Source organism: Schistocerca gregaria, chromosome 4 (assembly GCF_023897955.1).
Source record: "Schistocerca gregaria isolate iqSchGreg1 chromosome 4, iqSchGreg1.2, whole genome shotgun sequence".
In the NCBI taxonomy this organism is placed as follows: domain Eukaryota; kingdom Metazoa; phylum Arthropoda; class Insecta; order Orthoptera; family Acrididae; genus Schistocerca; species Schistocerca gregaria.
In genome coordinates this window covers 261,481,423-261,507,699 of record NC_064923.1, presented here as the reverse complement: position 1 = coordinate 261,507,699, position 26,277 = coordinate 261,481,423, and the positions used below count along the sequence as shown (strand labels likewise).

At 41.1% G+C, this 26,277-nt stretch overlaps 1 long non-coding RNA gene across 2 annotated transcripts in view; it reads right to left on the bottom strand.

Moving 5' to 3' along the window:
• Positions 1 to 6,904: 6,904 nt before the first annotated feature.
• Positions 6,905 to 26,277, bottom strand: part of LOC126267451 (uncharacterized) — a 77,068-nt gene continuing 57,695 nt past the window's right edge. The window contains exons 1-3 of one of the 2 annotated variants that reach the window (XR_007549009.1): positions 10,090 to 13,319; positions 9,572 to 10,001; positions 6,905 to 9,471 (exon numbers count right to left, since the gene is read on the bottom strand). This is a non-coding gene — a long non-coding RNA (uncharacterized LOC126267451). Of the gene's footprint in view, positions 9,472 to 9,571; positions 10,002 to 10,089; positions 13,320 to 26,277 lie in introns of those variants that run through there. The other variant, XR_007549008.1, reaches the window with a different exon arrangement.

The window sequence follows — 26,277 nt, the reverse complement described above, 5'->3', positions numbered from 1 at the left end:
ACATGTAGCTCTTACACATTTGTTTATTCATAAATTCTTACATAAAGCAGGATATATGAACGTGCTTAAATAAGAATGTAGTTCTGTACCTACGTCTGCCACAGTTGGTTCAAACATATTTGCTTGTATTGATGCACACCATAAATTGTAAAGTTTGCCATGATTTCTTCCAATGAATGAAGAGTTTTTTGCGCTAAGTCCAACAAATTGATCCAGATATTCTTGTAGAAATTGTAGATATAGGCTGGCAGCTCAGACGCTTTTCTAGAGTATCCTGGCCTGCGTAACAGGCGCACATTAGATTTTTAGATGTAGCCTCTTCTATACGAGTACACTCTCTGTCGTCAAACAGTTTCACTGTACGTGGGAAGTCCCCTGAGGAGGTCATATGATCACCTAATATCACTAAGGAAGACAGCATTTCCGTGGAATACGGCAGGAATTTGTATTGAGGTACTGCGTAGGTGAACCACTCATCCAAGGATAATATGAGTTTTATATCACTGTACTGAGGATTTCTGAAAGCCACCTAAGGGTAGAGCTCAGGACTCTACATAATTTCGTCATTTACATATTTATTGCTACTGCCCTTTAAACTATATCATACTGAACAGAATAATTTTCACGTCGAGCTGCTGTGATGAATCTGCCTCATCTACAAGAAAAAAAATTATCAATTACAATTCTATTTCTTTTTTTGCAAATACATTCGTATTTATCATAATAATCATCATCGTCGTCGTCATCACCACTAATACTTATGTGATGGCTGTGTCGAGACAGGGTGTGGTGCTACACATTTCAACATGTTTACCATTCGGGAGTTCTTACACTACTGAATGAATGCTTTACCAATTGTTGTAAATATGTAATATTGGAAGCAGTGTATGCAACTTTTAAAACACAAGATTAATTCATATTGTCTTTGATTTTTTTCACGTACAAAAGAAAAAATACTGTGGGCTTCGGATTCTCATTTCATCATTATCGCTCATGAAAATACCATTGAAAACACGAACAAGTTTATGATACTTGACACTACAGCTGACAAAATGGAAAAATGTGTGTAAACTGCTTTTAGACATTTGTAAGAAAATTATAGGATGGTGTCGTAGTCGAATGCAGTTGACTGTCATTTGTTTCCTACATAACTCGTTCTATTGTGTGTGATGTTTCACACAGATTTCACTGGCAACTGAAGTGTTTAAGGCTGATGTGCTTATTTTTAAGCATTTCTAAGCATTATAGTCAGAATGAAAATATCAGACTGATGTATCTCCTCCAATTAAACTGCATCGTGAAGGTGGTAAAGAGGAACAAATAAAAAAAAAGGTATCTCGATGTATTATTTTTTCTCTCTTTCTTAAAAAATAATAATAATATGTGTAGTTATTGCTGCTTAGCAGGTTGGTGGGACTATTGAAATAGGAACTATTTCAGTTTAAGAATCCGACATCATACTCACTGAGCCACAATGACTTCAGATCTTTATTAGCTTTCAATTCACATTTGAATGATAGAAAAGAGTGGAGAAATCAGTGACTATTGCCTCTCAGGTATGTGTGTGAGCGCTGGGAAGAGTTGGTGTCGTTCACAGGTGACGCGGCCGCAAGTTCTGGCCGGAAGAACTGTTATCTCCTTGGCAATTATCTGAAGAGGTAAAGAGTGTTCTTTCTCCACCTCTCTCTCTCTCGCTCTCATCTATCAGGTACATGGGATGCTTCTTACCATTGCTGGCAGATCAGCTGACACCTGCTTGCTTCTTCTCCTTATCGAGGTTGCCGCAGCTTCTGCCATGGGTGGCCACATATATGTCTTTCAGCGAGCCGTTCTGAGGAGATACACATCTTTTCCAAACATCTGAATGACAGGATAGGATGAGGAGGAAGGAATTAAACAGTTTTGTAGGAAATATCAGTTTTATTATATATACTTATTTACATTGTCACCCATCATAATGGTTAAAAAATTACAGTGATTTTGTTTTATGGCAGTATTTCGCAAACACTTGTTTTCTGTATGTCTTGAAAACGCCGTGTATCACATTAACCTCTATAGGAGCATTCATATACATAGGCATTCCATCAGTAAATTCTGCTTCTACGGAATTTATTCTTATGAGAGCACAGTATGATACTGCGTGACCACTGGAATTTTTTTACTTTTTTAACACAATATGTAGGCTGTGCTAACACAGATACCTTGCAGAGTCATACAATATGGCTGTGAAATTCAGCTACAAACGATTCAGCTTGTCTGTAGTGACTGCTAATGCACTTTATACTTCATCGAAGTTCACAACACTCGGATGTTTAATGTGAACGCATGAGTCTCCAGAAGTTAATTCCAGCTTTGCTTCTCCACACATACCGACATTGGGCACCTTTCTGTCAAACTTATGGACATCAATAGGAATACACTTCGGGTCTTAATCGGTCGTCATCTTCCTTTTAATGTATTCCAGTATGCTACGTAGAGAGTCCCACTCATACCACGTATACTGCACTTTAGCACCAATAGTTGAATATTCTCAGTTTCAATTATTACGTCCAAATCACCATCCAGTGCTAGGGCTACGTTCACACTTTTCGATCCTCTGGAAGTCGCGTTGTAGGTATCGGCAAATAGCAGTATTCTGCAACCATTTAACTGCAGGTTGAGGAAACTCCAACAGCTGCTGCTCCTGGAAAGCAAACGCCAACTGTGGCACAGGATATTTGAAAAGCAGATCCGATAAATCGGTTATGTCGACTACTGGATGCTGCTGCTGTGATGCTACAATCAACAGAATCTCGAACACCTGTGTCTTGGTCCAACATTTCAGCTAGTGGTATATCAGGTGGGTGCGCGCTGTTGGAAAAAAAAAAAACGTAAGTAAAAGCTGATAGAATATATTAATAAATGAATAATATAAAAGACAGTCAAATGAGTATGAGACACATGGAAAATAGTAAGTAAACTGTTTATTATTTGAAAGTAATCAACATAACTGTTAATGCATTTATTCTATAGTGAGACGAGATGGTCATTGCCTTCATGGAAAAATGTTTGTGGTTGTCTACAGAACCATGATTTTACATAGACGTGCACCTCTTCTTCCAAAGCAAACCAATAGCTATGAATGTCTTTCTTCAGGGCTCCAGAAATATGGAAATCACAATGGGGAGGGATTGGGACTGTATGGAGGATGTGTAAGGTCTTCCAGCGACTCTTCTGCATTGTATTCGAAACAACCTTGGAAGCATGTGGGCGCAGAAGTGTACAAATCTCGAATGACGATACTCACGCAATTGGAGTAGTAATAAAAGGGATGAGATGGAGGGGAGAACTAGTTTTAAGTTAACTGATTGGCCAAGCGAGAAAAGGGGAACTTTGATTTCCCTACATCTTTAAGTCATACTATTGGTCTTGATCATTGGGGAGAGGGTAACCTTGGCCTAGATCATCTGAGGCAGAACTCTCGCAGTGGATGGATGACCTTCATTTTCCTGCCATTTTTATGTCGCACGTGCGTGCAGCGGAAGAGCGTGGGGGGGGGGGGGGGGGGATGTGGGCTTATCTTGACAAGTGATATGTATCAGGTTACCTAGTGACTTTTAGTGTATCAAACGCAATTTCCCGAGAGGCGTAGGTGGTGACCTTTAAATAATATCGTTATCAGTTCCAGTTCCTTCTCTGCTTTGCTGGTACACGTACTTAGTTCCCAGCGGAGGAAACAAGAAGGAAGTTTAGGTTTAACTGATCTTACTCCTTTCGTGTAGGTCGCTTTCATATTGCACGGTGGTCTGAGATCGGAGCGTACTAGCCAGCGATGTTATGCAACCGCAACGTCGGTTTATTATAAAATCGAGTTATTAGATATAACTCTTGCGGAACTGATACGCTAATCAAAGTATTAGAAAACACCGAACCAGTAAAGTATTTCAATCGATTATGAAGAAATCTACTGTTCATAACTAAATTTAAACCAAGGGACAACTAACGTTTTTGAATTCAGTAATGCGATGTATCTGCATAAAAAAATATTTTATTAATATCCTGTTACTGAATCCTTTCATCTTCCAAGCTAATCTCATCCTCATCAACAAAATTTTGTCTAATTTTAGGTTTGCCTTCTTTTTTAGGAATTTTATGGTGTTTATCGAAGAGTTTATTAGCAGCCCCAGTCAGTTATAACCCACCATCAGTTTTGACTTCCTAATGTGTAACATACATAATGTTCCTTCGACGTTTTCTGTTACGATGACGACGAACGAGTCGTGGCCAATGTTGACTGGTGGCCAATGATAAATAGAAACATATAAATCACAGCAGGTTTGTCAGTAACGTCGATAAGGTGCTGGCTAAATGGTCTGGATCTGCAACGACTAAAATAATTAGAAGTAGTTGGTAAAAAATTATATATATTGTACTTAACTGGTTGTACAGGATTCTTCTTGGTTGCATCCACATAATTGTAAACAGATAGCTATTGCGGCCTCACTTAGGCCATATGTTACCAAGCGCCTTGTTAGAGGTTGCTTCCTATCAGCTGAAGGCTATGCTACTTTACTCCTTGGCGTCCCGAGCAAGGGTGGACGAGAGCTCGCTAGAAACTTGATACGATACTAATACGGGCCGCGGTCGATAACTGCAACCCATAACAAGTGTGGTATCGAACACCGATACCACATTTTCATCCACTTAGTTTTCAATATCTCCCTTATAAATTCACGTTTATCGCACTGCAGGTTTAAAAATTTTCTATGATTGCTATGGCTGCTTAGTTTCCAAACAGGACAGCTACATTTAGCCATGTAGTTTTGAGTAGTTCATACTACCATATTAATTACCCACTATAGAAGAAGCAAAAGAAGCTGCAATACAAACTGTGTAGAATTGGTTTATACCTTAGAACAAAATTGTCTTCCTAGAAGAACAGTTGATCTCGCTTAGCGTACTAGTTACAAGGGAATAACTTTAGGTTATGGCATGAGTCGAACAGATACTCCTCGTCCTTCTTGTTGTGGCAGTCAGTTAACAATTACACGATTCATAAAATGAAAACATGTTGCTAATGTTGTATGAGCGCGCAGCGACAACTGGAAATCAGTAGAAAACCAGAACTCGACTGCGGATTCCTTGCTTTTCGCGGACACTCGCCGCAAGCATTAGCTGCGTGAACACGCCTCCAGGTCTGACTCAGACTTCCGTTACCACTCATGTTTCTTCCTACGCATTTAATTCAATTAAATGAAATGCCATGTAACGTGGTAAACTAATGTCCTCGACCGACTTCACTGTCCAAGTGGTGCTATTCTCACATACCCCACGGAAGACTCTCTCGCTAGTATTTGGAAATCGTAGGTGGAAACGTTAATAAAAGCTTCGGTTTGATCTTGATAAGTAGAAAATAGTGGTTCGAGTCCTTGTCAGGCACAACGTTCCAATGCTAAGAGTCTGGGCGAATGTGGTATGTTCCTTTATTTTGAGCAAACACACTACATCTTTTTAGTTCTGTACAGCAAATAGAGACGTACCAAAAATTAATGTAGCTCTTGAACAGGAGACCGTAAACAGGATAGAATTTTCCAGATTTTTGGCTGTAAATTATAATGAAAATATGAACTGGGAGAAAAGTATTACTAAGCAGCTCAAACAATGAAGTTCACCTACTTCTTCTTCCGGATAATTGCTAGAGTTGGAAGCAAACGAATCAACCTTACAACCTTTTTTACATGTGTCCAATCAATCACGTCTCATTGAATACTTTTGTGCCGTAGCTCAACACTTACAAAGAAAATGTTGATTGCATAAAAGCGGACAGAAAGTATAATACAGTCGTTTTGCAGGTACCTCTTCCAGGAGTTAGGCATTTTAACTTCAGCTTCACAATGTATACATATTTGCTAATGAAATTCCTCATAAGTAATCCATCACAACTTGAGAAATATTGTAATGTCAATAACTACAACACCAGGAGAAAAAATGATCATTATTACTCACTACGAAAGCTGCCACCGGCTCAGAGTAGTTCAATAGCCACCAACAGAAAAGTTTGATCATTTGTCCAGACACATAAACTCTGACAGGTAGTAAAGAAAGTTTTAAATATAACTTAAAAAATAATTTCTTTGAGATTACTCTTACTACTCCAAAGACGAATTTTTATTTAAAAACTGGTAGCCTGTTAAAAAAATTTGATTTTACATGTACGTGCATGAGCAGGACTGTGAATTTTAGTTCTAGTTTTAAGTGTACATGCATAAGCGGGACTGTGTGTTTTGGGAACTTGTACACGGTCAGCAAGTTGCCATCCACTGAAATTAATCAATTATATACATCCTGTAAACTGACTCGTTCCGCTTCGTTTAGATAAACACATTGTTCATATATTCAATGCAACACATAACAAACATATTCATTTCGTTGCAGATTCAGCATATCTCAACGGTAAGCACCGGTTTCATTTCATGTCACTGCATATTCGTTATTTTCATACCCGTCTACCTGTTCACTTTGTTCTCATTGCATTTAATTAATTTTATTGAAGTGTTTTCAAGTTGAACCAGAATCGGCGTCGTTGTTTCTTGGAATATGCTGCTTGGATCAAGCTGGTTGAGGCTGTTATAGTTACCAGCAATCACTCAGCTGTTGTAGTTTGCCAGAGCCCTTTTAAGATGAGGTTGAGAGTTCCATGGAGGCATATGCTGCAGTTGATCAGCTGAAAGCTTCACTCACCGGACATGATTTAGAGAATACTGCATATTTACTTAAAGCACTAGATTCTACTTCCGTAGCTGAATGATCGCGGCAATAACAGACTTATAATTAGAAACTTGATGGTATTGTCATTAAAAATTCGGCTATTCGCAACGAAAGTATTCTGCTGCCGTGGTAATAGATATGAAAGAGAAAACGCATATTTCAGGGTGTGATTACTCATTTCTGCTTTAATGTAAATTTCCAAAGTTACATACAGATTTTAAACATTTTTGTTAATGACTACACTATAAGAAATAAATGGGAATATAAAGTGTTGCGGCAGATGAAAAAGAAAATTCAGCTTTGTTGCCTTCGATGAGAAAGGACCCAGGTTTTATTCCCATTAACTCCTCAGATTTTTTCGAAGATAAATAGGCCACTCAGTCGTGAGACTCCAAATAAGAAGCTCCTTGAATAAAAAGCAGCGCCACTATCAAGGTCAATCTATTGGCAACAAAGGCTGGAGAGATTTATGACATTCCTAATGCTTGAGTGGTATTTTCGTTTACACAACATGGCTATGATTAGTATAAAAATACATTTTCATGACGCTGAGAGCTGTATTTATTATTATTTATTCAAATATTTCCATGTTTCGTAAGCAATATTCATGATTTCCAATACGGAAACATAATACAGTCATTTACAGTAGTACAAGATAGTTCCTGTTTTTAAAGTTTTACCTGATTTGCTAAGAAGCACTTTGTTATGTTCAAGTATTTACATATATCGTAAGTTACTTTATCAAAATACAAAATGACAATACAACACAATCTTTTACAATATTATAACTCTGTATTCAAGATACATAACAGTTTGTAAGATCTTATTTCACATGTTGAGAACCATTTTATCCTATTTCTACTTCTGTCTTTTTTTGTTTTTGTTTTTAGCCCTTCAGAGTTAAGAACTTCAGTGTACGTTAACCGTTTACATTAGAAAAGAAATATTCACATTTGAAATAATGTCAGAACACTTCATGGAAACGGAATTTCAACTTTTATAAACAGATAGTCATATGTGGGAACGAACATAGAACAATGAAGCACATTCTTCCCTAGCACAGACAAGCATACACATGAATGAGTATAGGACAATGTAGCACATTCTGTACTAAACCTCATTAAAATATAAATTTTCAGCTGTTTGAACAGTGCAATTTCAAAATAAGCGTGACAGTTTATCCTTTTATTTATTCTGTGTAGTAATATTCTCATTACTTTGCAGATTCTTTGAATATAAATATCGAAGTTAATTTGTGAAAAGTAAGTAAATAGAGACTGAGTCATTTTCGTTTTGAAGCGGTATTATACATCTGCATTTTTTTTAAAGTTCTGTAATTTGTGAGACTAAAGAAATTGACTTAACGTTGGAAAACTTTTGTTACATCGTACGTTTCTGAGGAAATTTCCTCATACATATTTTCATACATTAGAGTTTACAAATAATATATATATTAATGTTCGGTCATGAACAAATTAAAAGAAGCAAACATGTCTTTCAAGTGGAAAGGAAGTTGACTCGCAGATTAATCTGGAAACATGTTTGCTAACAAACAATAAAGTATAAGTTAATCTAATCATTCATACTCTACTTCCAGTTTCCTTGCAGCTACAGCATACATATGAGTTTATTGAGCAGCAAGAAGTTCTGTTTCTTCTAATTTCTACACGGTTTTGATTCATGATGCTTCTGTTGGGAGCCGAATCCGTCCTCAGATAGAAAGAAAACATACTAAAGAATTGTTTTGCTGTTACTGAAAATATACGAAAGCAAATAATGTGTGTTACTTCATAACTATGTATATACCAATACTATATTATTATGACTTTCCATCCAACATGACCATAGTTGGTAGATCAACAAAATAATTATCAAGATACAATAATAACGTGTAAGAGAAATGTTTATTGCTTGTAAGTACCTGGCGAAGTGTTTCTTTCATCCTCAGCTGGAACATAACATGTACTTCAAATAATGTTGCAATTTACGACGCCATGCGATCTTGGCACACTGACTGAACGATTCATCGATATTTCTAACTTTCAGGAAAAGATAGGGAAGTGATAGTGAGATGAAGGAACATGCATAATAGCCATGTCCAATAATTTATCAATACAGTCTCCAAACTGACAAAACATGAAACAGAACAAAAGATTTCTTGCAAGTAATATATGCGTTGATATCTTAAATTTTATGAGATTAGCTTCCTCTAATGGAACTCCCTGAATGAGATTTCCTTGTGAATACTTTTCACTGCACTCTGAATCCAGATGTAAATAATGTGAGTTACTTCATAACTATGTATGTACCAATACTACATTGTTATGGCTTTCCACCCAATATGATCATAGTGAGAAGATCAACAAATAATTATCAAGATACATCAATAATGCGTAAGAGAAATTCATGTCAGATCATATACTGAAACGAAAAATGACAGAACAGTTAGTAAGGGTTTAGTTAGATCAAGCCAATATTTACAAAGCACTTTCGTCAAATACTCAACGTGCGAAAAATTTGTATGCCTGATTATTCTGCCATACTTTAAAATGTTCATAAATTAAGCACTCACGTTGCATCTTAAAAATACAAATATACCTTAAATTTGCTAACTGACATAAATTAGAAATGCGTCAGTTTCTTCTTGGATAGCCCCGTTCATGTTCTCGCAGTAATACTTCCAAATCCAGTGTTCTATTCCATACCACACTTAGTTGAGTATATCTGATAACAAACAGGAAAAATAATGTAGAGAACTGAAGAATAAGATGTCTGTTACACACATTAAAATCATGTTGGATTGATTTAAACCTGATATACTTACAACATTGTTTCTGGAAAGTCTGTAAGCTGGTGGCAATCAGTTTTGTGACTTATGCAGGCTTCATTCATTTTAGAGTTCGCTCATCTCCCACTTTCTAAGTCCCTTTGATCATTAACATCAGAAACTGTTGAAATCGCAATTATTATTGCTGGACAACATCTAAAAGTGAAACTGGTACACCTTCCACCTTGTAATGATACCGTCACTGGTGGCGAAGCTCTAATCATAACGTGAAATGTTGATAGCTGTGATGCTTGGTCCAAAATATACACATTTCGTCCTGAGATGCAGCATCTTACCATCACTCATGGTAACATAAACAAACCCTCGGAAACAGATGGCAAAGCCACAGCTGCACAGCTGTTAAATTGCGGAACAGACCGCTATAGGATGTCGAACCAGGCATCTGGTCTCTGCTCTTGTAAGAGATCTATAAAAGAAAGAGTTGATGTCATAAATCTGTTTCATTTTGTTGATTCTTGTCATTATTAAATCATAGTAACGTAACTATTACTTACAGTTTGCGCAGCCTTTTCAAACTTTTACGTGTGATGTCGTTTCTAACACGTGAACAGGTATGGCACCAAAAATCATATGTTCTTTTACGTTATGAGCAACAATCGTCAAACGTTCATAATATTGCTTTGTCAGACCTATGTGTATTTCGGAATGAAAGCACCATTTTCAGGCTTCTGCGATTTTATCTAAGAGCCTCCTCAAACAAAAGCATAGTTCCGTGGTGATGGTACTTTTCCTGCGAAATTCGTAGGCTTTCCCGGCGTAATAAGCCTTGAAAGTTTCTTCAGGTTTGCTACCGGATACTTAAATAAACTCTATTCAATATTTCGCCGATCCAACTGTTCGCCATCTTCAGGAGAACGCTGCTGAGACAGAACAGTACTCAGCAACAGAAACAGCGTTCTCCTGAAGATGGCGAACAGCTGGATCGCCGAAAAATTGAATAGAGTTGGTTTCAGGATCCGGCAGCAAACCTGAAGAGTCTATCAAGACGTATAGGTCACATCAACCCATTATTACAAACATACGACTGAATTTGTAATATATTATCTTCTACTGAGTGTCTCTGCCAAAATAAAGTTCTACTGGTTGCCCGGAATCGATGCCCATATCTTCTGTTGGCCATTTCAAGAAACAGGATACCCCAGCGGAGGTATCAAAAGCAACAAATGACCTCGCATCGACATCTAATTCCTAATGACACTGTTAGTATAATAAATTTGTTGATGAATTTTCGAAGATGATTTCAGGAGTCTATAACGGATAGCGAATTCTTCCGGTCAAGAGACATTTCATGAATATTACAGAACCTAGAGTCTGTCCCGGATACATAACCGCTAGCTCACACCACTAGGAAGGCAAGATGACTGAGATTAGAAATTCAAGTTGGAGGAAAATTACAAAGAATATAAACTCTCTGCTGAAGACGCAGAAACACGCGACAATGAGCAGCAGCACAAAGTGAACACAACACGCCCGGCACTTTCTAAAGATATCAGACGTCGAACACGTGAGAAAACTGTGTAGACGAGATAGAGCGTCAGTCATGAATCATGAAACGTGCAAATGACCCAATACGCATATCAGCATTCGATGCCGCTGCGTGACTGACGGTACCTCATGAATGCTCCGTAAAGTGCGAGATAAGCTTCTTGGATGATCTATTTGTCAACCTTTGGCTCTGTAAACTGCAGCCTCGAACAAATACACACCTTGGGTAATGATGAACCTAATTTCAGTGCTGTTGTCCTTTCCCATCCACTACTTCGTGAACTGATGACTGATTTCAGTTCTGTTGTTCTTTCCTATATGCTACTAAAATAAAAAAATCGTTCATAGTTTTAACAACACTGCAATGGTCGTGTACATCTCGAAGTTTCCTAAGAGTTTCATCAAAGTGAAAAGCACTATAAAAAAATAATTTACGAAGTCAGTCACCATGCTCAAGAAAATCACCTTGCCGAATACGTCATGTTTCGCTTCCTATCCGTTCTTTAACTTATGATCCATTTCTACAGTGCTACGGGCGGGAGGAAAAATACAAAAAACATAGACAACTTTAAGTTGACGAAATTGACATTTCAGTAGACCTGTTCTATTGTAAAATAAATTATGTTAGACATCGCAGTTTTAGAATTCATTGTTGTCTGAAATTACGATTATCACCTGGAGTTGTAGCAAGTTCTCTTCCACGAACGTTGATCAGTTACAAGTTGTTGACTTAAGAACTGATGCGTACATGCCCACCAACTAGTGATATAGTGGCTAAGATCGTTTGCTTAATATGCTCACGTATCTCACAGTTCTGATTGCTAATAACGTCATTCTTATCATTTCTTGGTCTATGAAACATGTATCCCAGTCATTCGCGTTACTGCTCTCTCTTTTCGATTCTTACACAATTTTTAAGAGGGAAAGTGATTGACTCCATATAGCCTGAATCATTTTTAACCCTTGCACGGCCAGCAGGTTCCAAAGAAGACACGTCAACACCAACAACGATAGGCGCTGTCTCTGACTGTTGCTCGGGAAGTGTTTATTTCACTCACGACGCACATGCAGGATGACCTTTGAAGTGCGTTTACACTTGATCTTTCACCGACTGTCAGTTTTCAACAAGCGATAGTGTTCACAGGAGGTAAGTAATTTGCAGTATACTAATATTTAACGATGTTTTATTTATCGAGATATTGATGTAGTTCTGATTAAGTAATGAAAAGATTATATTTTTATAAAATTCGACAGGTCCCCAAATGAGGAATACGCATTTCAGTATTTGGAACTAAGTTATGCAAAAATAAGTGACTGACGTTTACGTGAAATAAATTCCAAACTGCGCTCTGTTGGTAGACGTAGCCGTCACATTTCCATTTAACTTCGAGTAAAACTTAAATAAACGTTATGTCACCGTAGCCCTTGTATCGAGAGCTATCAAATGCCATGAAAAAGTGAAATGACTCATATGCAGAAGAACCAGAGTTGCTTCGACATCCCATTACATTAGAAAACGTTAAGACACCCTAACGATAAATTACAGTACTTGGCCATTTCGCTTACTATAACTTGCCGAAGGGTGGTTTCGATATCTTAAAGTCTGTGAAATAACAAGCGGTGCCCGCGTGACGAGATATACGACGTATCTGGGATCCGTGATTAAGCTATTAGTACCTCTTTCCTTCCAAATATACTTTTCGTGTTTGCTGCTGGATAAGACTGTCGCAGTCACCATATTTTGTGACAATATTTCTTTGAACTGTTCGACATTCTCAGATGGTTCCCGGCAGGTCTAGCTGAAAGACACATCAAACTGCTATTATTACCGTAAGCACTTGTAGATGTCGAACAGATTTTCGAAGAAATATTAGCGACCTTTGACAGTGTTATCCGGTGGCGAACTCGAGAAACGTAACTGCTAACAGGTCCGCCGAGAAGTCACGTTATTTCCTCGCGGTTGATATCGATATCTACATCTACATAACACCTCACAAACCATCTATCGATGCGTGTTACCACTAACTCATCCTCCCTTCTCTGTTCCGCTCGCGAATGGCGTGTGGGAAGAATGACTGTCGATAACCCAATACATTAGCTCCAATTTCCCGAATTTTCTCGTCGTGGTAATTTCGTGACATGAATGTGGTCACTCCGTCTTCAGGCCATGAGTGGCCTACCGAGACCATCCGACCGCCGTGTCATCCTCCGTGAAGGATGCGGATAGGAGGGGCGTGGGGTCAGCACAACGCTCTCCCGGCCGTTATAATAGTATTCTTGACCGAAGCCGCTACCGTTCGGTCGAGTAGCTCCTCAATTGGCATCACGAGGCTGAGTGCACCCCGAAAAATGGCAACAGCGCATGGCGGCCTGGATGGTCACCCATCCAAGTGCCGACCACGCCCGACAGCGCTTAACTTCGGTGATCTCACGGGAACCGGTGTAACCACTGCGGCAAGGAGGAGGTAATATGTTGTCCGACCTTTCCCGGAAAATACTCACTCGAAATTTCACTAGCAAACCTCTCCGCGACGCACAACACCTCTCTTGCAACGTTTGCCACTGGAGTTTGTTAGGCTTCTCTCTAACGCTCTCGCGCCGGCTAGATGAACCCGTGACGAAACGCGCCACTCTTCTTTGGATCTTCTGTATTTCTTCCATCAGTCCTACTTGGTGAGGGTTTCAAATTTATGATCAGTACTCAAGCATCGGACGAGCATTTCAATATTCAGACCGTGTCATGTGGAGAGACCTGCAGCGACAACCTCCTTTTCATCCATCTGTACTCATCTGCAACACCACGACGGCGCTTTTCCCCGACACTCCGCTCCCAGCACCTGCACGCTCCAGAAAACCAGCCCAGTCTCCCGCAGCGCCGGTGTTCCACGCGCCAGACTTCGCAGGTGGGCGCTCGCGGTGGAGCCTTTTATCTCGGCGCTATTGGCCTCCCAGAAGGCCGGCGCGTGTCTCCGAGCAGCCTGCCCGCTGCCACCTCACGGTCGCGTATTTGCACATCGCCAAGGCGAGCAGCCGCGCCGGTAGCCGGTCAAGAGCAGCCGCATGCTCGAGCAGCGAAGCGAGGTCTCGTCCCGCCACATATGTGCGGTCTAATGCCCTTCTCGCAGCGAGAAGAAAGGAAGGAAAGGCGGGCCGCATTGTCGGCTCTGACACCGCTAGGGACAGGTTTAGCCGTCAGGTCGAATGAGGTGACGGTTGTGCCTCAACTGTTTCTAAGCTCACCGGACAAAAGACACAATGTGATCAAAAGTATCCGGGCATCTATTAGCAGAGACTAATATAAGATGTGACCACCCTTCGTCTTTATGGTGGTCTGATCTCTGCTGAGGACACTTCCAATGAGATGTCTGAATATCTGTAGAGAAATTGCTCCCAATTCTTCCTAAAGAGTCGCAACCAGAGAAGGTAGTCATGTAGGACGCTAGGGTTCCGGAGTGAAGTCGACGTTCTAGCACTTCGCAAATGTGTTCCATTGGGTTCAGGTCGGGACCCTGGCCACGCCAGTCCATTTCAGGAATGTTACTGTCCATAAACCATTGCCTCACAGATGCTTGTCATATTGATACAATTACCGTCTGCGAATTGTTCTTTACAGCATGCAGTACACAATATGTAACATTGAAAGTTTATTATAGGCTATATTTACACGCGTGTTCGTAAGTTGGTTGGTTGGTTGATTTGTGGGAGGGCACCAAACAGCGAGACCGCTAGGGACAGGTTTAGCCGTCAGACCGAATAAGGTGATGATTGTGCCTCAACTGTTTCTAAGCTCACCGGACAAAACACACTATGTGATCAAAAGTATCCGGACACGTATTAGTAGAGATTAAATTAGCGCGTGTCCACCCTTCGTCTGAACTCTGCTGGCGACACTTCCAGTGAGGTGTCTGAATGTCTGTGGAGGAATGGCAGCTAATTCTTGCGAAAGCGCCGCAACCAGAGAAGGTAGTGATGTGGGACGCTAGGTATATAGATAATTTTTACTTTTTTGGACAGTCTGAGTGTAACTGAATGGAACACAATTTTCGTGCCATACGCGTTTCGCCTTTATTCTCCGCAAGGCATCTTTAGTGGCCTGGAATATGAACATAATTTTACTGTTCAGTTTCCATTTTCGGGTAGTGCACCTATAGGCTGGTGGTTGGTTTTTGCTGTGATGTAGTAATATTTTAAATTCTACTTAAAAGTTGCGTGGACGATTTTCTACATATTACTTTCTGTTCCATTTTTGGGGTCGTTCCTCTTGTTATAAGCCAATCAACTACCAACAGGGATAAATTCCAGCGATCAGGAATATATAAACTTGAATGAAAAAGTTGTGATACAGTATACATAGGCATCACATGCAGGAATTTTAAAAGACAGTGCATAGAACATATCAGGTAATGGAAATACGAAACAAACCAATCCATATTTTTAGAACATTTGAAACATCAAAACCACCATTTTAAAAACATGGAACAAGAAATGAAAATAATGAGAATAAGGAACCATGACAAATATCTTATACAAATGCAAGAAAACTTCCACATTCAGAAAGCAATAGCTGAAAACAAATATGTGATAAATGTGCAAACACACATCAGTACAGGTTCCTTACTACACTTAATAAAAGAAATGATAAGAAAAAAATCGCCCCTCCTCACACAAGCAGCAATATATACTCTACTGGCCATTAAAATTGCTACACCAAGAAGAAACGCAGATGATAAACGGGTATTCATTGGACAAATACTTTATACTAGAACTGACATGTGATTACATTTCCACGCAATTTGGGTGCATAGATCCTGAAAAATCAGTACCCAAAACAACCACCTCTGGCCGTAATAACGGCCTTGATACGCCTGGGCATTGAGTCAAACGGAGCTAGGATGACGTGTACAGGTACAGCTGCCCATGCAGCTTCAACACGATACTACAGTTTATCAAGAGTAGTGACAACCAGACGTTTTCAATTGGTGAGAGATCTGGAGAATGTGCTGGACAGGGCAGCAGTCGAACATTTTCTGTATCCAGAAAGGCCCGTACAGGACCTGAAACATGCGGTCGTGCATTATCCTGATGAAATGTAGGGTTTCGGAGGAATCGAATGAAGGGTAGAGCCACGGGTCGTAACACATCTGAAATGTAACGTCCACTGTTCAAAGTGCTGACAATGCGAACAAAAGGTGACTGAGACGTGTAACCAATGGCACCCTATACCATCACACCGGGTGATACGCCAGTATGGCGATGACGAATACACACTTGCAAGGTGTATTCATAGCGATGTCGCCCAAAACGGATGCGATCATCATGATGCTGTAAACAGAACGCGGATTCATCCCAAAAAATGACGTTTTGCCACTCGTGTACCCAGGTTCGTCGTTGAGTACACCAACGGAGGCGCTCCTGCCTGTGATGCAGCGTCAAGGCTAACCGCAGCCATATTCTGCTAACAATCATTGTAGCCCGACCAACACGAGCAGCAATGTCTCCATACGATAAACCGCAATCGCGATAGGCTACAATCCGACGTTTTACAAAGTGGGAAACGTGGTGGTACGCATTTCTCGTCCTTACACGAGGCATCACAACAAGATTTCACCAGGCAATGCCGGTCAACTGTTGTTTGTGTATGAGAAATCGGTTGGAAACTTTACTCATGTCAGCATGTTGTAAGTGTCGGCACCGGCGCCAACCTTGTGTGGATGCTCTGAAAAGCTAATCATTTGCATATCACAGCATCTTCTTCGTGTCGGTTAAATTTCGCGTCGGTAGCACGTCATCTTCGTTGTGTAGCAATATTAATGGCCAGTAGTGTATAAACACAAACACAAAAATGCATACAGAAACAGATCACAGATACTTCAAAAATTACACTCGAAATTTGACAATAACATTCGATCTTTGCAGGAAAATCCGACAATCGGAAACACAAACAAAAACATTGTATCAAAACAAGTGTTCACTTCCTTGTGCTGTGAACCGTGCAAAAAACCGCAAGTGGCAATTATAACAATAGGAACGGCACCAAAAATGGAACAGAAAGGTGGTGTATAGAAAATCGTCCACCCAACCTGTAAGTAGAATTTCAAATATTACTACATTATAGCAAAAACCAACCAGCAGCGCTAATTGTAACCTATAGATGCACTGCCCGAAAATGTAGACTAAATAGTACGAATGTGTACATATACCAGGCCACTGAAGATGCCTTGAAGATAATAATGGCGAAATGCCTATCGCACGAATATTGTGCTTCATTCAGTTGTAGTCAGACGGTCCAAAAAATGTAAAAATTATCAATATACCGTAAGAAAAGTGTTCCATCGTGTTCAGGTCTGGAACCTGGGCACTTCAGTTAATTTCAGGAATGTTATAGTGCACAAATCATTTCCTCACATATGCTGTTTTACGTTAGATGCAAACCTCAAAGTTTTTATTTCTTCTCCATGGATTTTAATACCTACTCCAAATTTTTCTTTTGTTTCCTTCACTGCTTGCTCAGTATACAGATTGAATAACATTGGGGAGAGGCTACAACCCTGTCTCATTCCCTTCCCAACCACTGCTTCCCTTTCTTGTCCCTAGACTCTTATAACTGCCATCTGGCTTCTGTACAAATTGTAAATAGTCTTTCGCTCCCTGTATTTTACCCCTGCCACCTTTAGAATTTGCAAGAGAGTATTCCAATCAACATTGTCAAAAGCTTTCTCTAAGTCTACAAATGCTAGAAACGTAGGTTTGCCTTCCCTTAATCTAGCTTCTAAGATAGGTCTTAAGGTCAGTATTGCCTCACGTGTTCCAACATTTCTGCGGAATCCAAACTGATCTTCCACGAGGTCGGCTTCTACTAGTTTTTCCATTCATCTGTAAAGAATTCGGGTTAGTAATTTGCAGCCGTTACTTATTCAACTGATAGTTCGGTAATTTTCACATCTGTCAACACCTGATTTCTTTGGCATTGGAATTATTATATTCTTCTTGAAGTCTGAGGGTATTTTGCGTGTCTCATACATCTTCCTCACCAGATGGTAGAGTTTTGTCAGGACTGGCTCTCTCAAGGCCGTCAGTAGTTCTAATGGAATGTTGTCTACTCCTGGGGCATTGTGTCGATTCAGGTCTTTCAGTGCTCTGTCAAACTCTTCACGCAGTATCATATCTCCCATTTCATCTTCATCTACATCCTCTTCCTTTTCCATAATATTGTCCTCAAGTACATCGCCCTTGTATAGACCCTCTATACACTCCTTCCACGTTTTTGCTTTACCTTCTTTGCTTAGAACTGGGTTTCCATCTGAGCACTTGATATTCATACAAGTGGTTCTCTTTTCTCCAAAGGTCTCTTTAATTTTCCGGTAGGCAGTATCTATCTTACCCCTGGTGAGGTAAGCCTCCACATCCTTACATTTGTCCTCTAGCCATCCTTGCTTAGCCATTTTGCACTTCCTGTCGATCTCGTTTTTTAGATGTTTGTATTCCTTTTTGCCTGCTTCATTTACTGCATTTTTATATTTTCTCCTTTCATCAATTAAGTTCAATATTTCTTCTGTTACTCAAGGATTTCTAGCAGCCCCGTCTTTTTACCTATTTTATCCTCTGCTGCCTTCACTACTTCATCCTACCCATTCTTCTTCTACTGTATTCCTCTCCCCCATTCCTGTCAATTGTACCCTTATGCTCTCTTTGAAACTCTGTGCAACCTCTGGTTCTTTCAGTTTATCCAGGCTCAGTCTCCTAAAATTCCCACCTTTTTGCAGTTTCTTCTGTTTTAATCTACAGTTCATAACCAATAGATTGTGGCCAGAGTAAACATCTGCTCCTGAAAATGTCTTAAAATTTAAAACCTCGTTCTTAAATCTCTGTCTTACCATTACATAATCTATCTGATACCTTTTAGTATCTCCAGGGTTCTTCCATGTATACAAATTTCTTTTATGATTCTTGAACCAAGTGTTAGCTATGATTAAGTTGTGCTCTGTGCAAAATTCTACCAGGCGGCTTCCTCTTTCATTTCTTCTCCCCAATCCATATTCACCTACTAAGTTTCCTTCTCTCCCTTTTCCTACTACCGAATTCTAGTTAACCATGACTATTAAATTTTCGTCTCCCTTCACTATCTGAATAATTTCTTTTATTTCATCATACATTTCTTCAATTTCTTCGTCATCTGCAGAGTTAGTTGGCATATAAACTTGTACTACTGTAGTAGGTGTGGGCTTTGTGTCTACCTTGGCCACAATAATGCGTTCACTATGCTGTTTGTAGTAGCTTACCCGCACTCCTATTTATTTTTTCATTATTAAACCTACTCCTGCATTACCTCTATTTGATTCTGTATTTGTAATCCTGTGTTCGCCTGACCAAAAGTCTTGTTCCTCCTGCCACCGAACTTCACTAATTCCCATTATTGACTAACCCATCCAAATGAAAGCGGGCTTCGTCGCTAAACCAAACCATGCAGACGCATTGCAATTTCCCGTGGCTAACATTGCAGTTTGAACGTCCTAACGTATATGGTACAGAAGGTAAGATGATTTTATTTCACATAGTTCAGTAACTGCCACCCTGTACAGACGAATCTGCAGGTGCCTGCTTACTAAGTCGACAGCTTCAATAATTCGACTTTTTAGATTTTGAAAAGCAGCAGCTATGAGTGGGTAAAGACTGTGTGTTATGCAGCCCCGCAGAAGCAAATCGTAAGGTGTGAGTTCTGGTGACCTGGGACACCAAAAACAATGAACAAGATCTCGTTGTCCACCTCTTCCAATTGAACGTTGTGAGGTGGTGTTTAAGATAAAGCCGCGCCTCAAGATGAAAGTGAGACGGAGCGCCGTCAAACATAAAAATGAAATCACTGAAATCTTCGCGAAGCTGAGGAAACAACCAAATTGTGCAACATCATGATGAGTCGTTCGGAAAAAGTGTCCTCTGCCGTATCTTGTAGAACTCAAATGCAAATTTCGCACCTTCTGTTATGATCGCCGGTACGCAATTAATGCAGTAACTGTAATTTGTAAGACCTCACATTCAGGTTTCGTTTTAGAACATACCCCCCGTTGTTTGAGGAAGTTGAAGTTCCTGGCCTGCCCGTCTTGTGGGTTTCCGAGGGCAGCTCGCGAACTCACCTCGGATACGCTCTACGTCTTAATCACACGTGCGTGGGCGGCCAGAGCTCGTCCCTTTGTATATGGAAGCTACTTACAAAAATGTTGCATGACAATCATAAATCTGCTTGTGCAGTGGAGGCTTCTTGCTGAATCGATGGCAGAATGCACTCTTCGCTTGAAAACTTGATTGACTTCGCGCAAATTTCAACACACAAAATGATTTCTCTTCTTTTGTAATCCTCATCTTGCTACAAACAACAGAGCAGCTGTGTTAAAAATATGTACCTTTCCCTATCCAATGACATGGACAATGGGTTTCTATCTTACATAATCTGTCTGTAATTAGCAACTGAAAGCTGTTCTCTCTTTTTGAATAACCCTTTACACTGTTTCACCAATAATTCACAACTGAATCAGATTAAGTGAGCCTGAATGTTTATTTCAACATCCTAAGTGACCAAGTACTTCCACCTCTTCTGAATAATCATGATTCGTATGCTCGAAAAGTTCCTTCTTCCAAGACGACATCACACATATTTACAGGCCTGCGCGCATATTTTCCTGGTTTGATAAACGATCTGCCATCCCATCGCACCTCGACTTTTCCGCTAAATCACTCCCTCTTAGCCCCATAGAAAATGTCTGCGACTATCTGGGACATAGCAGTCAATATTCCGCAACTTGGTTGCTCTACGGATTCTAATCACCAAGAAGTGGCTTCAGCTGCATATGATGTGTCTGAGGAAACTTGCGAGCTCTCTTCCTAGTCGAATCGAGGCCATTGTATGTGCTATAAGCGGTGTTACACAGTATTAATATCATGCCTCTGTGCCGGTGGGCACGAGTTGGCGAATCGATTAGGGTTTTGTTATCGATTCGTGTCTAGTGTCTTTTTCCTTAGCGTCGGAGCCGCAAGGAGGCGGAGCAGCGGAGAATGGAACCACCGAGTGACAATAGCAGAAAGCGTGTTTGTCGTGTTGTGGCGAATAATGGCGGATTGGGGGAGGGGGGGGGTGTTAAGTTCGCTAACTTAATTCGCAATTTTATGCTGCCGTAAGTTGTTGAGCGTCATGTATGTTCTGAGGTTACAGAACTAAAATTGTATGAAATTATATGGAATGTGCATTTTAGGAAAGTAATATGAAGGGGCATTGGCACTGGCATAGATACTTCTGGCGGAGGCCAGCGGTTGATGCGAGTTGTATTGATGAATATCCTGTTGTTACTTGGCTTTTAGATCACTGTCCGGTGGGATAGTTCCGGGCAGTTTATGAAGCTCTGCTGACGACGTTGCAAGTGAGGTATTGTAGTAGATTGCTGCACAGAGCATGCGTCATAAGAGTTCCTGATTATGAATCTTCGATCTGCCCTGTTGGAAAAAGAAGCTTGGAGATCGAAGGTCTCAGTATTATAAGTGAAGGACTACTGGTTGTTGATCAGTTGGATGCATGGCATGTTTGGAAATTTTCTCATTCAGAGACACGGCTATGTAGTTTTACTAGATGCACCTTCCCATCAATTACATACATTGAGTAAATCACAGTGTTTTACGTGTTCACAGTGTTTTCTTTAAGTATGTAGTTGTAAGCATTCGTTAATGGATGTTTTAGTAAACTGGAAAAAGTTTATTGTTGGTTATTTGACGACAAAGTCATCTCTGGTGGTTTATTAATTTTAAGTCTGGAGGAGGTTCGATATTTATGGTTTGTAAATTTTATATTTTGATTCAATGTGCTGGACCGAATGTTCTCAGAAATGTATGTGTAAAATTCTTTTGTCCCTTTATGGGCTGCTTGTTACTATGTAGGAACAAACTGTCAGTTTTTGATAATATTTATATTTTATAATTTCAGTTTGTGGTTTCAATGAATTAAATTAATGTTACTGTGAACTTTCTTCCTGTTTCATTCAGGGGTACCTTAAATTTCCACGACACACTTCCTAGGATGACTGTTTTTTTTTTGTCCTTTGTGCTCATTTGGAGTAGGTGAGTCTTATGAGTCATGCAGGTCAACATACCCTGGAGACAGGGAGGACGGCTATGAATAAGGAAACAGAGAGTATTTATGGCCATCGGTACAAAGGAAAGGGAGAGAACCATAAGATCATTATACACTCCTGGAAATTGAAATAAGAACACCGTGAATTCATTCTCCCAGGAAGGGGAAACTTTATTGACACATTTCTGGGGTCAGATACATCACATGATCACACTGACAGAACCACAGGCACATAGACACAGGCAACAGAGCATGCACAATGTCGGCACTAGTACAGTGTATATCCACCTTTCGCAGCAATGCAGGCTGCTATTCTCCCATGGAGACGATCGTAGATATGCTGGATGTAGTCCTGTGGAACGGCTTGCCATGCCATTTCCACCTGGCGCCTCAGTTGGACCAGCGTTCGTGCAGACAGCGTGAGACGACGCTTGATCCAGTCCCAAACATGCTCAATGGGGGACAGATCCGGAGATCTTGCTGGCCAGGGTAGTTGACTTACACCTTCTAGATCACGTTGGGTGGCACGGGATACATGCGGACGTGCATTGTCCTGTTGGAACAGCAAGTTCCCTTGCCGGTCTAGGAATGGTAGAACGATGGGTTCGATGACGATTTGGATGTACCGTGCACTATTCAGTGTCCTCTCGACGATCACCAGAGGTGTACGGCCAGTGTAGGAGATCGCTCCCCACACCATGATGCCGGGTATTGGCCCTGTGTGCCTCGGTCGTATGCAGTCCTGATTGTGGCGCTCACCTGCACAGCGCCAAACACGCATATGACCATCATTGGCACCAAGGCAGAAGCGACTCTCATCGCTGAAGACGACACGTCTCCATTCGTCCCTCCATTCACGCCTGTCGTGACACCACTGGAGGCGGGCTGCACGATGTTGGGGCGTGAGCGGAAGACGGCCTAACGGTGTGCGGGACCGTAGCCCAGCTTCATGGAGATGGTTGCGAATGGTCCTCGCCGATACCCCAGGAGCAACAGTGTCCATAATTTGCTGGGAAGTGGCGGTGCGGTCCCCTACGGCATTGCGTAGGATCCTACGGTCTTGGCGTGCATCCGTGCGTCGCTGCGGTCCGGTCCCAGGTTGACGGGCACGTGCACCTTCCGCCGACCACTGGCGACAACATCGATGTGCTGTGGAGACCTCACGCCCGACGTGTTGAGCAATTCGGCGGTACGTCCACCCGGCCTCCCGCATGCCCACTATACGCCCTCGCTCAAAGTCCGTCGACTGCACATACGGTTCACGTCCACGCTGTCGCGGCATGTTACCAGTGTTAAAGACTGCGATGGAGCTCCGTATGCCACGGCAAACTGGCTGACACTGACGGCGGTGGTGCACAAATGCTGCGCAGCTAGCGCCATTCGACGGCCAACACCGCGGTTCCTGGTGTGTCCGCTGTGCCGTACGTGTGATCATTGCTTGTACAGCCCTCTCGCAGTGTCCGGAGCAAGTATGGTGGGTCTGACACACCGGTGTCAATGTGTTCTTTTTTCCATTTCCAGGAGTGTATATGACGGAATTCTTTCTCTATGTATCAGTGTGCTACACACAGCCCTCACACCGGTAGATTCCGCTCTGTAACACCATCATCTTTAGTAATCAAAGAAAGGATGTAGCAGAGCGGAAAGCATTCTCGAAACTATTACCCACCTTAATAGCATTAACGATACAAATGCACGGGGTGGGCAAAATAATATGAACATATGACACATAAGAAGTTGAACCACCATTGGCTTCCAGAACATCTGCAGTTCTTCGTGGAATAGATTCATAAGGACTCTGAATAGTTCCCAAATGAATGTTTTCTCATTCTTGTGCCAGGGCATCAGCCAAATACTTCAACTTTGTTGGACCTGGAAATCTGCTGTCACACTCTGCTGTAAAACTCCTCATAACGATTCAGTTATGTTGAAGTCTGACGGAGTGCATCCCAGGATAGGTGTTTGATGATAGTCTGATGCTCCCAAAACCACGCCTGAACCTTTTCGGCTATGTGTGTGGGCACATTATCATCTTCATATATGGCAACGTTTGGCAGCAACGTGCTAGTCATAGTAAGCATTTCATTGTTAAGGATGTCGTCATATTGATTCGCAGTAATCCTCGCAGTGAGTGCAATGATAGGGTCAGATCAATACCACGATATAGCTGCCCACATCCTAACGGAATCTCCACTGTGGTTGATTGTAGGAAGCAGGCACGCCGAATCGTAGGCTTCTTTTGGGGTTCTCCATACATAAACGTAGTTATTTGTAAGAAACAATGTAAAAGGTGATTCATTGGGTCATACTACATTCTTCCAGTCATCTAGTGTCCATGGTTTTATGATCATGCTACCACCTCTTTCACAGCTTTGCGTAGACTTCCTTTATTAACGCTGTCGCAATTGCAGCCCTTCCATAAATTTTATCCTTGTAAAGCCCCCGCGTACAGTTTTTGTCGATATAGTGTTTCTCAAGTGAGTGTTGAGTTCTGTAGTCACTTTTGCCGCCGTAGTTTTATGTTGTTGGCCACAATCTTTTTTAATGCTCGTCTGTCTTTGCCAGTTAACTTCGCCTTTCGCCCACCATTCCTCTTCGGTGACGATGTTTTACTTTGTTTCGTGTTTGATGTCATCACCGTGGATACTGTCGCTCGTGAAACGTTAAACAGTTCAACCGTTTTCGTCACTGATGCTCCCAGAAACCGCTCACCAATTTGTTGCCCTTCTTTGAAGTCGTAAGATATCACACATTTCACGAATCGCTTGTGTTAACCAGCGCGGAACAAAGAGTATAATAACCTGCAAAGGTCAACTGTGAGTGGTGGAGTAAGAGGGGTAGTGGGACGATTTTAATTTAATAAAGACGGCGGCCCTCCCGCCATTACTTCCCCCTGCCCCCTGGTGTGGATACGGCAATGTCACACTTTTGATGTAAACTTAATTATTTAAATCCGTGTATTAGTTAACCCCATCAACTCCCGGTCCCAGAAAAAAATTGGCTGCAAAAATCGCGAAGTCTGAGCTGAGCTGCTGGACTACAAGGACCTCACCACATGAAATTCAACTATCAAACGGATATTACATTAATTAAGTACTTAAATTCATCAATTAATTATTCTCTTCCCCTTTGGGAAATTCCCAGCCCATAGGGGGTTCCTGTCCCTCCCCCTCAGAAAAATTCCCAGCCTCCTACCCCTTCCCTCTGCGAAATCTCCATCCCTTCCCATATCTCCCCCTACCACCTTCCATCTACACCTCTTCCCCTCCTCTCTCCACCTGGAAAAATGGCGAGAAATGCTCAGCCTGTGCAGAGCCTTTGGTATTAGAGGATGTAAGATGCATTTTTCTTTATTTCATATTTCAGGGGTGTTATCATATTAGAAAATACAAATTTTTTCTTATATATATATATATATATATATATATATATATATATATATATATATGTGTGTGTGTGTGTTTTCACCCTCGTGTATGGAGACTGACTGACCTAGCTGAAAATACCACCATCAGAGGATAGGAAACATTATCTGGCAACGCCACATACAGTCACGTAATTCCGATGCCATGGGTGAAAAATTTGTGGACACGCTCTGTGTGTGTTCACCTTGATGTGTGGGGACTGACTGACCTAGATCACAACTACACAACCAGAGGGCTCTCAACACTGTGATGTCAAGTCTGTTTCCCTGCTGGAAATTGTCAGGAACCAATGACTGTGCTATGAAAGGATGGGTGATAATAGGACAGCAGACTACACTGAAGTGCAGGAAAGTAGCCTTCTGCCAATCTACAGGCAGGCATCAGGATGGTTAATAATAATAACTGAACAGCGAACTATCAGGGCAGTAGCGTTTACAAGCAAATAACTTCTGTGAAAGACATAAGGCTGAGTAATAATAATAGGACAGCAAACTATCAATGTAGTGGAGGGGACTAGTCTCCTGCCGGTGTAAAAGTGAATAGCTGCTGGGAGAGACTTAAGGATGAGTAATTAATTATATTAGGATGGCAGTGCACTGTCCCACTGTTGCTAAAAATCCCTACTCCCTAGAAACAGGACTCATGTAGAAACAGCAATG